Genomic DNA, 14,828 nt, shown 5'->3' with positions numbered 1-14,828 from the left:
TATATCAACATCCAACATAAAGCCAGGAGTTAGATGGAATCATGCAGGCTATAATTATACTTTGTTAAAAGTCAGATAACCTTTGGAGTTTGTGGCTGACAGACTAAAGTTTGCTCTTGAGTAACCCCGTTGAAATTAATGGGACAAGTTAATTTCAATCACAATCTTTTACATATTTCAGTGGTCACAGTTTTTTAAAAATTGAAAATAATGTTTTGGAAGTACAACAAAGTTCTTGGATCATGTATACCTTGCCATACGGAGCCAGTGTGGTGTAGTGGTTAGAGTGCTGGACTAGGACCAGGGAGACCCGAGTTCAAATCCCATTCAGCCATGATACTAGCTGGGTGACTCTGGGCCAGTCACTTCTCTCTCAGCCTAACCTACTTCACAGGGTTGTTGTGAGGAGAAACTCAAGTATGTTGTACACTGCTCTGGGCTCCTTGGAGGAAGAGCAGGATATAAATGTAAAAAATAAATAATAATAATAAAATATATGATGTATGATACACTCATTTTACAAATAGTACACACATTTTATTCCACTGAAAACATTCTGTACCACTGTTCATGTAACATTTTAAATAAGCTATTTAAAAACAAAATCAACACACTACAGAAAAATTGAACCAAAACTACAATAAAACACTAGCAACTTTAAATACCAGCAAAACAATACAGAGGAAAAATATGTAGCAGTAGCTAGTTTTTAAATAATTTCTGAAACCAAAATGTTTTCACGTGCCTTTGGAAAGACAGTTTGGAGGAGGAAAAGGATAACCTGGCCAATACGGAAGATGCAATCCAGAGCTGGATCTCAGAGTATTTCAAATGCCAGGCAGGGGCTCATGTGCAAAGAGTCATTCTCTGAGATAAGCAGGAACTAACCAATTTAAGGTTTTAGAATTAAGAATCAGCACCTTAAATCAAGGAACAAACTGGCAGTCAATGTAGATGGTTCAAAATAGGTGATATATGAGAATGTCAAGATACACCTGTTAATAGGAGGGCCTCCGTATTCTGCACTAACAAATTTCTGAACTATTTTAGAAGACATTGAAATTGTGTACATTACACTAAGCTAATGGAGGTCGTGAAAACATTAATGACAGTGGCAGGTCATTTGCCACTGAATATGATGGCTTTGGCCCTGGGTATTCAAGAGAACGTCTTCTTTGTCATGAACCCCACTGCCCATTGAGATAATCAGGAGAGGTCAGTCTGCAGTTGCCACCGGTTCGTTTGGTGGCTACTTGGGGAAGGGCCTTCTCCGCTGCTGCCCCGAGGCTTTAGAACGTGCTCCCTGCTGAAATAAGAGCTTCCCCATCTCTGACAGCTTTTAAAAAGTCTTTAAAGATGCATCTGTTCACCCAGGCTTTTAATTAAATATTGTTTTAATAGTTTTAACACTGTTTTAAATATTGTTTTAAAACTTTTATATTGTTGTAATTTTTTTTCCTGTTGTTTTTGCTTTATTGTAAACCACTCAGAGATGTAAGTTTTGGGCAGTATAAAAATATGTTAGATAGACAGATAAAATAAGACACATAAAATGAATGATATAAACAATAGTTTTGCAGCCTCAGTAGTTGCAAAATCCCATTTTTACTTGGAAGACAGTCCCACTGTGTTAAATCTGAATTGCTCCCAAGTATTGTGCAAAGGACTTCAACCTTAGTAACTACTGTGCATACATGCATTACAAGTTTTTGTTCGTGACACGCAACTGTGCATAAAAATGAAGTTCAATTAACTATATTTTTGTGCATACTGATGTGTTGTATATATCTTGTGTAGTTCTACTATTAATAATTAATAGCAGCCAGACTAAATTGTGACTAAACACCATTGAAATCCATGATACAAGTTAGTCATGAGTAATGTAAATTCCATTAATTTAAATGCCTGACTAACTTAGTCTGGATGAGTGTGTGTGTGTGTGTGTGTGTGTGTGTGTGTGTGTGTGTATCACGCACACACATACAGAGCACCAGTTTATATTTTTATACCATCCAAAATGTTTGTCTTTGGGCAGTTTGCAACAAAACAAAACAGAAATTTAAAACAAATAAATAACAACAGAAAAAATTTAAAACATTAGTTAAAATAAATGACAGTGAAAAAGTTTTAGCTTTAAGACAATTTTATAGTTCTTATGCTATCACCTTTTAACTTTATAGTTATTGTCTTTAGGCATAGTCTTTACTATTATTAATGTCATAGTTGCTAATTGTATAGCTTCTCTGTTATGCTGGTCAAAGACTTATGCTGGTCAAAGACTGAAATAAATATATTGATTATCACAAGGAGGAATTGTGTTTGGAAGCCCATGCTACTTTCATATCATGATATATCTGGCAATGAGTATAATGAGAAACAAGGGAAGACATATAGCCAGGATAAAGGCAAATTAATGTGGCCAGGATCCAACGAGGCGTAGACATGTTCATGTAAAGTGATTCCACGTGTTCATGATGGATTGCTGATTTTCCTATTTTCCCTGAATATTATTTTCCCTGAATTTTAGTACAGGCTTTTGCGGGGCGTTGCTTTGGGCAACGTTGCTTCCTGTGATAGGAAGGGGGGCAGAATGAAAAGCCACTATGCATACATATTTGATTATTTGTGATCCTTTGGAATCAGTCTTTAAAGAGCATTATAAGATGCATTTCCCTCCTCCTTTCGCATGTACCATTTAAGCAAACAATATAAATTTATCCATTTTATAGCTATTATCTATTTATTATAGAAATAATTTAAAAATCAAAATTATACCTAAAAAGTTTAATTACTTAAACTTCACTGTAAAAAAAACACCCAAGGATTATTTTATTGAAACTAATGCAGTCTGGAATGGAATGAAACAAAAAACAGACAGAACTGTGGTTGATAATTTTTCAACCTATTGACCTTAAGGCAGGGGCGTAACTACCATTAGGCAAGGGGAGGTGGCTGCCTGGGGGCCCCCACGCCTCGAGGGGCCCCCCAGAGCCAAGTCACATGTGAAGTGAGTGTGTGTGTATCAGCGAGGGGCCCATTTTAAAATTTTGTCTCTGGGCCCACTCCAGCCTCGTTACGCCCCTGCCTTAAGGGTGGCTTCATACAATCCACTCTAAGTCCAGTTCCCAGGAACCTCCAGTTTCCTCCAACTTACTGTCTGGCACTAGACTGATTTCATCCTAAGAGTAATGGTTTTCTCACCTAAATTGATTAAGCATATTTCATTAAATCATTTGTGAGGGGGAATTACCATATAATGATCTTCAAAACAGCATTTTATAAAGTTTTTAACATTTTATACTATTGAATATATTTTCTACATTTGATACATCTTCTAATTCAGTTGGGGAAATGAGTACTAAATTACAGATTTGTTATATCTCTTGATCCCCTTTAAATTTTAAGCAAAGCTTGACATATAAAAATCAATGGCCATAAAATGACACACCCTAGTTCTTTGTTTATATTTGAACATGACTTGCAGCAAAAGCTACACTTTGTTCTCTTCAAAGGCATTCTTCTGAATATATTTTGTAACTTATTAGTTTGGTATAATTTAATATTTAATTTTCCTTCATTAGAATATAGCCATTCAAAATCTCAATTTTAATCTCTTTTTAAAAAAACTACACTAAAATCAGCCAGTGCTTTTTGCTAATATTTGTATAATTAATATTTTCCAGCAGGATGTGTACCAATTGCCAGTGGTCATGTGTAGTACTGTTGTCCCTCTGGTAACTTGTGTCTATTAACTTGTTTTCATTTATGGTTATATTTATGGTTAGGATTTTCGAAATACTAGAATAAATGAACTGCTGAGCTGGCAGATAATATAGCCAGATTAATTTGCTGTGTGACTTGATTACCATACATTAGTCTAATACGCATGTCATTTAACTGTATAGCATTTCATATTCCTGGAATCAACACTGATTACTCTCCAAATAAAATATAAATTTAAAAATTCTCTTTTAAAAGATTTGAAACTTTATTTTAAAATTTTAACATTTTTTTTAACAGAGAGTTAACATTTGTTTAAAACACATTTTCAAGCTTAATATGCTCTTTGATGACCTAATGCCATATCTCTTTACTAGTTATTAATACTCAGATGAAGAAAAAAATCATCATGTTCTTCCTAGAAATCTAATATAGGCTTCTCACTCTTAAATCATCTCTGTACAATTTCCATTTTTCTTGTATCCAAAATCTAAACTTCCAAGAGCTGGGATTTCTTTGGATTCTACTTCTAGAGTTAATGGAACCATCCATCAAGTATGTCACATTTTAAAATATATTTGTAATATCCCTACCACCTTGGCACACTTGATTGCATTTTAACCAATATTCAATCCGTCTTTTGTCACAACTTGGCTACTCCATTCCCCTCTTGATTCACAACAGGTTTTATAGATGGTCTCCAAGACGTCTTTATAGTGGCAAAAAAATCTAGCAGTCTGAACAGCAGTGGAATCTCTCCATCCTTGTGGTGTAATGATAAATTCAAATTTGCAAGGCTGAATCAAGAATCTGCAAAACTATAAGGAGCAATGGCATAATTAAATTTTTTATTTAGTAGATTTATATGCCACCTTTCTGCCAATCACCTAATGCACTTTACAATTCAAAATAGTGTCTTACTAGCCATCCCTGCACAGAGCATCTGTGCGCTCTTTGGGGTCAGCGGTTACCTCTCCCCCACCCGCTTCCGCCCCAGTCTCCGCTTCCAGGCCCAGCCGCCTCTCCTCCTCATCGCCACTTCTGCCCCCCCTTTCTATCCCCCCTCCTGGGCCTTGCCTCCGCAGCCAGGCCAGACCCACTGCCTCTGGCCTCCATGGCCGGACCGCTGCAGCAGCAACCAATCCTCCTGGGTGCACCTCAGCCAATCAGGCGCGTCTGCTGCCCAGCCAATCAGCTGTGCGCTGGGACGCACATTCCAAGGCACACCCAGGAGAGATAGATAGATAGAGAGGGAGATAGATAGACAGATAGATAGATAGATAGATAGATAGATAGATAGATATCAAAAAGACAATACAAAAGGGAGAAGAGGAGGAAAATAAGTAGATGTGAGTATGAGCTTTTACCTCACATTACATAATGACCAGGGTGGAATAGCCAGTCAAAAAGAAGTTCTAGAAGCCATGTGGCAGTTGTCCCTGCTAGACTCAAACCACTAACAGAATAACACTATTTCCATCTGACAGGACACATCTACAAGGGCCAGATGAAGCAATTACCATCATATCTAGTGGCCCCCGGTGCTGGCTTATATATTTTTTAATTGGGTGAATACAAATGATGAATATTTATATACTGCTTTTTAACAAAAGTTCCTAAAGTGATTTACATAGATATAATCAAATGAATAAAATGGTTCCCCGTCTCCAAAAAGAGTTTACAGTCTAAAAAAGAAACATAAGATAAATACCAGCAATAGCCACTGGAGGGATGCTGTGTTGGGGATGGATAGAGCCAGTTGCCCCCACCCACCCCGCTAAACAGAGACAATCTCTACTTTTGAAAGGTGCCCCTTTGCTCAGTTAGCAGGGGTTACCCATATCATCTTGCAAGCTTGCCCTACGAGCCAGACAGTGAGAACTCTCCTTCATTAATATGTAGTTTTAAGTCAGGAACTGTGATAAACCACTATAAGTGGAGTGATGGAGGATAGAAGATTCCCATTTTCCTATCCTCCATATTTTCACCTAGACTTCTCTGCAAGCTGCCACATGGGGATCCTGAGGCTTCCACTAGTACTCTCAGTCTAGGAAACTCTCCAGGGCTAAGCAAGCAAGTTGTGGCAAGCTTGAGCTATACTGAGTGAGCAAGCGGCCTGCAACCCAACTGTGTGTTCCCTTTGGGCTTGATGAGGACCCTTATTATTCCAATCTGAGAGGTGTCAATGCTCTGCAAATGTGAAGCAGTGCTGCTAATGTGCTTGGAGACAGGAGCTATTTGTACCACATGTAGCTGATTTTTATTCCTTCCTTCTCCCAAGTACCTGGGGGCTCCAATTAAGATTGAGCTGGTGGGAAGCCAGTTGCTGGTTCATATAGGTATTGTGTTATTTACATTACAAATAGACACTGCTGGTCACTTTCTAGTTACGAAAGCCTTAAGAAACAATGCAGTGAATAAAAAGATATACTGTAGCACTGAGATCTGAAAGGAAATATAACAAAGGAAAGAAGACAAACTGTTCCATGTGAAAAATTATCTGTGAGGTAGGTTTTAAATATGTTTCATGAGGCATGTTGCTGTTTGATTTATTGAATTGTTTAATACAGAAATTCTCAAACTTGGGTTCTCAGATGTTGCTGAAGGTCATTGTGATTAGGGATGATGACAGCTGTAGCCCAAATTTGAAAATCTCTGGTTATTATTTGCTTGTTACATTTCTATCCCGCTCTTCCCGAAAGGCTTTCAGCGGCATACAGCATTCTTTAAAATTAATAACCCTGTCCCAAAAGGGCTCACAACCTTTTAAAGAAATAAAACAAAAGTTAGGAGAGGGGAGTTGTCAGAGGGGAGGCTTGATAACAATGACTGTAGAGAAGGTTCTTGGTCTTCCTCAGGCCAATGGAGGGGCCTCCCTGCTTGCCTCACCTACTGCTTCAGCCTGATGACAATGGCTGTGGAGAGCAGCTTGGTTCTTCACCAAGGGAAGGGGTCAGATGATAGCTGGTTTAATATGTATCTTTAGGATATTTCAGAAATTCTATTGGTTCGTGTTATTAAATTATATTTTAATGGTTAGGGAAATCATTTAGAATCTCACACTTGTTTGGCAGAAGAAGTAGGTCACCCAGCAGTGGAAACACATATTAGAATTTGGGGTGCAGAGAGAAGCAGGAGTTGTCCACTGAGATGGGACAGTTGGAGGGAGTTGTGTGAGGCACAGGAGAAAAATTGAGGGAAAGATTAAGGGCCCATTTGACTGGCCCACTGAATCACCTAGGGAGCAATGTGTGCATCTCTCTCCCATTACGCATTGTACTGTCCCCCTGCTACATAATCACATGGAGTAGAGGAACACCTGAACTGCCTCTCATCACACTCACTTTAAAGTAGTATTTAAATCACACTGGAAGCTCAAGGGCAAGACTTAGCAATTTGCATGAACATGCATGTAATAATGCATTTGGATGGACTAGTCAAATAGTATCATCCAAACAGAGTATAAAAGAAAGAGAAACATTGGTGAGGATTATTTTAAAAATTGTTAAAGTATCTTGTTTAGCTCTTAACATCTGATACCCACCTACCAAAATGGTGACAAACCATTATTTTCTCCATTGGATTATGTTGGCTGATGTGGTGAAGCTGATACTTCATACTCAGTCTCAGCTTCACCAAAGGTGTGGTTAAAAACAAACAAACCTTGAGTAGTGGCAGTGGAAGTATGAAGAGATAACTTGTAGTGAAGGAGTCAGTGAAGTACCCTACCTGGATAAATCACCCTGGCAAAGCAGATGGCGGCAGCATGCAGGGTTGGCCTGACCATGTAGGTGAACTAGACAGTCACCTCATGCATCAAGTTTTAAGGGGCGCTAAACTAGATGGAAGTGTCCCGTCCCCCCCAGTATTCGAGGTAATTAAAAATTGCAGATGGAACATTTTGTAGATCAGTGCTATCTGAAACACAGCAAGAAGCATGCCTTATTGTTTGGAGTCACTCAGAGAGAGAGAGAAAGAGAGAGAGAGAGAGAGAGAGAGAGAGACTATTGCAGGTGCTCAGCTAAGATAATGTCATTGCATATGCAGTAATGGGCCCTGGGAGAAAAAGTCCTCTTCCCCTCCCCACCTTCCTCTTTGGAGAGGTGCAAAACGGAGAGCAAAGAGCAAACTGTCACCCAGCTGGCTAGTCCCACTCCCTCAGGGGCACAGGGACATTTGCCCTCCCCTCTTGTTCAATTGCAGCTATGTCTATGCACAGTGATGTACCAGGAAAGGGTTTGATACAGAGTGGCATGCTCTGTTGTCCTGTGGATAGTGCTCTCTACATGCCAGCTGGCTGGGAGGGGCTCTCTTACACACACAAGAACCTATCAGTCAACTGGTGGCATGGCTGTGCAGCAAGATATCTCTAATGCTGAATGCCCACTGCTTGCTCTAGCAAGTAGCAAGCATCCAGTCTCAGCCATTTCTCTCACCATGCCAGTTAAAGTGGGGGGTCGGGGGGCTCACACACGACAGCCCACCAGTTTGCCGCCAGCTGCACAGTGAGAAATCACTGGTGCTGGCTGGATGCCACTGCCTGCTGAATGCCCATACCCGAGAGAGAGAGGGCCTGCCAGCCAAAGGACAAAAAAGCATGTTGCTTTCTGCCCAGTTACTGTGCATGTGATGACACAATCTTTGCATAATTAGCTGAAGTACAATACCAAACATTCCAGTTGTTTGTGGCATGAGATAGTGGAGCTGCTGTGACATGACAACACCCCAGGAGAACCAATAATTTCCAGGAGAGTTGTTAAATATTAAACATTAAGGATTTTCTGCTAGAAATCACATATAAAGTGTCAGCTACTGGGTGGTTTATCCTATACAGTATAATTATGTTAAGATTAATGAATTTCTATATATACACATTTTTATTTATATATTGTTCATTTTGAATGCCAAGTAAGTACATCTAAAAATTCATTCTAGACTTCTAATTTTTCTCTATATTGAATGGGGGGTGGGGAGAGTGTGCTAAAACACCATACTTCGTCTAGGGCACCAAAAACCCTTTGGCTGGCCCCAGAAGCATGGATGGTTGCAGTCTCATTTTGCCAGAGTCCTATACTATCTATATACTGACCACTGTGATGGGCATCTGTTCCTGCTGAAGGTTTTTTGTTTTTTGTTTAGTTCTGAACATTGCTTTCAGAACTGTGGTTCAACATCTTCTACCCACATTACAGAACACACAAAAAGCCTTGTTCCTGCCACTAAACATACAGTCTGAGGATTACAAGCCATCTATATCTCTTTTTTAAAAATGCAAAAGTCAAACCAAAGAGAAGGTAAAAGCAGTCAAGCATGACATGTGAGATAGCTTTATTTAAAAATTTCCTCTGTTTATTTTCTAAATTTAATAATGTTAACAACAACCATAATTGTGTACAAGAGCAAGATTTTCTCCTAATTAAACCATTATGGGACAATGGAAAAATATATTATTATTATTATTATTATTATTATTATTATTATAAAAATATAAAGCACACAATTTTATAAGGTAATCCAAGCAAAACAAAAAGTCCAACATTTTTGCCTTTTCTAAGAAAAGCATTAGATTTATTTCTCTTTAAGGGAGCATGTACATTAACGCATTTCTGCAACATTTCTTCTAATAGAAAATGGCAGACAAGGTTGCTATTAAGTGGCTTTCAATGTGCACAAGTTAGGATAGTGTAAGTGTGTTTACCATGGGAGGAGTATTCAACTGATTTTAAGTACATGGCATCCCACCACCTTATGCTAGCAATGCATATAGTACTAACAACAAAAGTTTACCTACTGTAACAATCTGAGCACATCTCCTTGACTTATAGTAGTGAGTATAAAATATTGAGACCCTTTTTGCTCATGTTAGTATTCCATCCAGATTAGTGTATGATTAACAAAAGTGTTAGCCGAGCTGTGATTGCAAAATCTTTATTGATGCATGAACCAGAAATACATTTTAGCTTTCAGCTTCTAAGCTGAGCCTGCAAAATCAACATGTAGCAAACATTTCTACCCCTTGAACTCTCCAGAGTTGCTATGAAGTTGTTCAGAGATACATCTGAAATCCCACGACCCAGTAGTTAATCTTCAACCGAAGCTAAGACACAGAGAGATCACAGCAGAGAGATCCAAATGGCATTAACTACTCTTTGTCTCTTTTTGTTCCTCTCATGACATTAATAAAGTACACTAGAGCAAAAACTGCTTCTGATTTCTGGAAACTCTTAAATACTGACTGCAGTCATAATATCACACCTTACACCTAGATCCCATCAGCTGAAGTGTAGTCAGGCTTCGCATGGGGCATGACTACTATACTATCACCACCGCAAGTTGGGGCACTGAGAATCTACCCTGGACATTACAATGATGATGCAGCATAGATTAGGGCTGCTGGCTGACCAATAGCCATTGGTATCATCCGATGTGGCATCATGCCAAACTCTCACACAGCACAAAAGTGGATAGAGAGCTTAGGGCAGGTCATACAAAGGTATGACTTGCCTGTGTAGAATTATAGCAGCTTTTTTGCAACAAGGAGCCAATTACGTCAACACAACTTTTCATAGCTAACATACAGTAAAGTAAAGTTGCACCATCAAGTAGGTGTCCGACTCCTGGCAACCAGAGAGCCCTGTAGTTTTCTTTGGTAGAATACAGGTGGGGTTTACCATTGCCATCTCCCGAGCGGTATGAGATTATGCTTTTCATCATCTTCCTATATCGCTGCTGCCCGATATAGGTGTGAAACATACCAGCAGGGATTCGAACCGGCAACTTCTTGCTCGCTAAGCCAGTTATTTCCCTGCTGCGCCATTAGGTGGCTACAACATACAGTAGTCAACTGATTCTACGATCAAAAAGCCTTCACTTCAAGAGTAGCATTCAGGTGCTTAAAAATTAAATCATGCTAAAAAACAGACATTGAACATTAAGATACCCATGTTTAACCTTTGTGCAATGTTACATATTCTACAGTCTCACATGTCCCCCCACCACAATGTAGCCTCCACACACCAACTCTCCTGTGATCTCTCAACCCCAACCCTCTTCCTTGGCGGCGGCAGCAGCTCAGCCACTTTTATTCTGGATTTTCTGAAATTTGTGCAGAGTATAGAAGAGTCACAACAGAGAATTTTGCAAGACAGACACTTTCAGCCCATTGGCTTATGCTGCTTTCAGCTCCAAGATCCAGAGAGCCTGAGGTCCTAGGAACAAACTACAACGTCAGTCACTGACATTCCTTTGACTACAAAGAAGGCTGAAGAAAAATTCAGAAGACTTTTGTTTAGATGTAGAATTATTCAAAGTAATTTGAATAACATACAAAATACATATAACATACATATTGTTTATACATACATATAAACAATACACAGCATCCAGACTAAGTTAGTCATGACTAAGCCCCATTGAAATTAATGAGGCTTAAGTTAGGCATGACTGACTTGTCTCATTTATTTCAATGGCACTTAGTTATGACTACAGTCGAGGTACTACTAATTACGCATGAGCCAGCTGCCTTAGCACTTTTAGCGCTGATCCTTTTCGCAGAAGAGTTCAGCATTTGTTAAACTCGTTCCCACTGACACCAAAGAGAAAGTGTTTCATTGTGGCTAGATTGTGCCTAGTGTGGTTTAAAATGACTGTGTTTCCTTTAAACCATCTGCTAAGGATAGTCAAAGTTCACTGCACTCAAATAAATGCCATATTCTCTTATCTGCTTTCTACAAGCCTAACAGGAAATGCACTGCAGCCACTTCTTTGAAGATGCTAACATCAGCCATTTTGCACAAGTAAAATCAATAGCAGTTGCAGCCGAGTTCTGTTTTTGCTTCTTGGTAACCTCTTCCCTGTTTTCTCTTTTTCACTCTTGCTCACTTCTTGAGTAATTTGTACCATATGGCAACTGCTCATTGCATCATCATATAGCCTTCTTTACTTGTGTGACCTGTTTATTTTTAGGCTCAGGTTTTGTGGTAAGAAAACATGTCCAACAAAGTTAAATGGGAAACATTCATACATACATCTAAAATAGAGAAGTAAATGTTTGTAACGAGTTGTACCTTACTTCTTATTTTATTTTAAGCTTAGCTTTTAGTACATTTTTACAAGTGTCTAGTTTCGAGTTGGATCATTCAGTCCCTGCTAGGAAAAACACAGAAGTTACAACACAGTTCAAGCAGGATCAAGATTTTATGTACTGTGCAGCACCACAGCATAACAGGGTGAACTCAGGACAGAGCTCAAACTTGATAATGTGCTGAAACTCCATAACAATTTGAATACTGATTTTACAAACATTGAAAGACTTACACATTCTCATTCAAAGGCTTATACAGAGAATTGTCTAGGTAAACCACTTTGAAATGCATCATAAATGTTTTTTATGCCCTTTTTATTGTCTTGGGGCTAACCTTACTTTAACATCTATTTTTTACTTGCAAACAAACTTAGGCAGGTGGGGAGAAGCCACCTGCCATAAACTGCCATCTGCTGGGAGATCTGTGGTTGTTATCCTGTGCAAATATGTTGTTGGCTTTTTGTGTGGGGGTTTGTTTTTGTGGGTCCCCCCCCCAGTAGAATTGCAAAAAACACAATCCTTGAGTGACTTCATGCAAGGAACCAGTCTATGTTTTGAGGGGTTTTGTTTTGATTACATGACAATGCATTAGGGATTGTATCCATTAAACAGTCGCACTTCATCAGGCACAAAAGTGATAGTTTTGCCCTAGAAGTATAGCATGGCATGGCAAATCACAGCATTTCAGAGCTCTGCTTGTAATTAGTGGAGATTCTGCTTTCCTTCATTCAGTATGAACTGCCCCAATAAAGTTATATTAATCTCTCTTAGAAAGCTGGCATGAGAAACAAAATGTTTAGAATAAACATGTTAATTCTGATTAGTTTGATTGGTTCAGTCACTTCAGAAGCATCCCTTAGATTCATGAGTCAGCCAGACTAGTCACTTGATCCATTGTCCTAAGTCCACTCAGCTAGGGATTTCTACATGAACCCTTGATTTGGGAATAATTTTCCCCACATCAGCAAAAAGTACTCGTCACATGCATCACCCACCACAAGAACTTACATTCCTCAACCACACAAGTTTCATATTCTGTGTAACTTTGGATGAGCTGGTCTTGTAGTAGCAAGCATGACTTGTCCCCCTAGCTAAGCAGGGTCTGCCCTGGTTGCATTTGAATGGGAGACCACATTTGAGCACTGTAAGATAACCCCCTAGGGGATGGAGCCACTCTGGGAAGAGCAGAAGGTTCCACGTTCCATCCCTGGCTTCTCCAAGATAGGGCTAAGAGAGATTCCTGCCTGCAACCTTGGAGAAGTCACTGCCAGTCTGTATAGACAATACTGAGCTAGACAGACCAATGGTCTGACTCCATATATGGCAGCTTCCTATGTTCCTAACTTAGGCTAGTTTTTTCTATAGAGAATTTTAAAACTGCAATTTCATAATTTGAATTGCTATTTCCTGTTAACAATCTCAGCAAATTTCTCCTGCAATAGCTTTGCAATGTGGCACCTACGAATTGTATAAAATTATATATCAAATACCTGATTGTGTATTTAATATATTTATATTCAACTTTTCCCTGAGATCATATTCAAAACATCTAGTGAGAAAACAATACAATTCTGTATAAATTATGTGGGTGGACAGCTAAGATTGATGCCATGGGACATGATGTTAGTGTCTCCCCAGCTCCCTAGTATTTCTGCCCACTGATACCTTTGAGGACCTGTAGTTAGCCCAACTGGAAAAGGCCCTGGCAGGCAGTATCAAATGTAACTGCCATGGGAGGTGGGGGGCAGGGGCAGGCTTCTCCTCATGCAAGCCAGATAGTCTTATCAACACTTCTTTAAAATGTATAAAGGTTTTTAGACAGCACTGAATGGGAGTTGTCAAATATTGCAGTGACTGCTTCTTTGTAGGCAAAGAGCTCATGTAGAACCTTTGAGAGATCAATATATATCCCCATAACCTCATGATCTGTTCTAATCCTTGTCTGAGGGCCCTTTTCTCCATAGACAGAATTATCATGTCCCCTAAAGCTCTCTGAAGACAGGGAATGCTTTAGAGTTGCAACACACTCAAGGATGTTTATGGCACTATAAAAGTAACCACACGCTTGTAGATGGAAGAGACCCTTGACCTCCCCACTTTCCATTATCATTTTCAGAGGATATCAGCAATAATGCAAATCATTTTGATGTTATTTCTATCAAAAATCATTACTGTTGACATTTCAGACTATTGTTGGTCCAGTGTGTTTGTTTGTATATCTATATATGCACAAAAAGGACATCAAAATAGTTATAGATCCCATCTTGAATAAAGCATCAAACAAGGTATTATAATGCCTCAGCTGAGATGCCAAACACTGCCTTGCCCCACAAACCTGGTGGGAGCTAAATGCTTTCAAAATTGACCCTTACAAACTTTGAAAGTGGAATGTAGAGATGGGAAGGTTGCCAGCAGACTCCTCTCCTCATACTTCTTGAAAGCTTTGCAAAGTGTGTGAGCAAAGGTGCTGCTTGCAAAGCTTGCAAGTGTCAGATTGGTTCCAAAGAGCTGCTTCAATGGCAGGAATAATCTGCCCTTGCCACCCTACCAGTGTTCCAATCATCCACCACCTGAGGCTACTGCCTCACCTTGCCTCATAAAAGCACCATCTCTGGCATAAAGAACAAAAAAAAGGGGGCAACACGATTCAATTTTCAATGCAATATCTGACTCACTTAATTCCAGTTTCAACTATGTTCCTCCTACTAGTCTATCAAGAACCCCCACTCCCATGGCTCACATCCATTATGGCCTTCTTTATTTTTATTTCCATGTTTGCTCATAGCAGACATGTCAAAATACAATGGTTTGTATCCCTTCATGTATCCTCCTCCTCCCTACAGCAATACCATAAGCTTCCTAAACAGTCACTTTTGAGGATCAGGGGACATCTAGGAGCAATGTGAGATGTGGTATAGGGAGAGGGCAAATCCCCCCAAACCAGGCAGAGAATTTTATTTAAGTGGAGCCTGCAATTTAGATAATGCTAAAGCTTCAGTTGCTGACTTGAGTAAGACTTCTTGTA

General features: G+C 39.4%; 1 protein-coding gene and 1 long non-coding RNA gene across 5 annotated transcripts in view; one reads left to right on the top strand and one right to left on the bottom strand.

The window, feature by feature from the left end:
• Positions 1–14,828, top strand: part of LOC128349215 (uncharacterized) — a 34,957-nt gene that overhangs the window by 1,239 nt on the left and 18,890 nt on the right. Inside the window, exon 2 of one of the 4 annotated variants that reach the window (XR_008318677.1) lies at positions 6,108–6,227. The exons of the other annotated variants lie outside the window; for them this stretch is intronic. This is a non-coding gene — a long non-coding RNA (uncharacterized LOC128349215). The remainder of the gene's footprint in view (positions 1–6,107; positions 6,228–14,828) is intronic. 4 annotated transcript variants of the gene reach the window in all.
• The window catches only part of SLC16A10 (solute carrier family 16 member 10), a 103,830-nt gene that overhangs the window by 85,046 nt on the left and 3,956 nt on the right, over positions 1–14,828 (bottom strand). The window lies entirely within an intron of this gene.

This window comes from Hemicordylus capensis, chromosome 1 (assembly GCF_027244095.1).
Source record: "Hemicordylus capensis ecotype Gifberg chromosome 1, rHemCap1.1.pri, whole genome shotgun sequence".
Lineage (NCBI taxonomy): Eukaryota > Metazoa > Chordata > Lepidosauria > Squamata > Cordylidae > Hemicordylus > Hemicordylus capensis.
The sequence above is the reverse complement of the archived record's forward strand: the minus strand, read 5'-3'. Positions and strand labels throughout refer to the sequence as shown.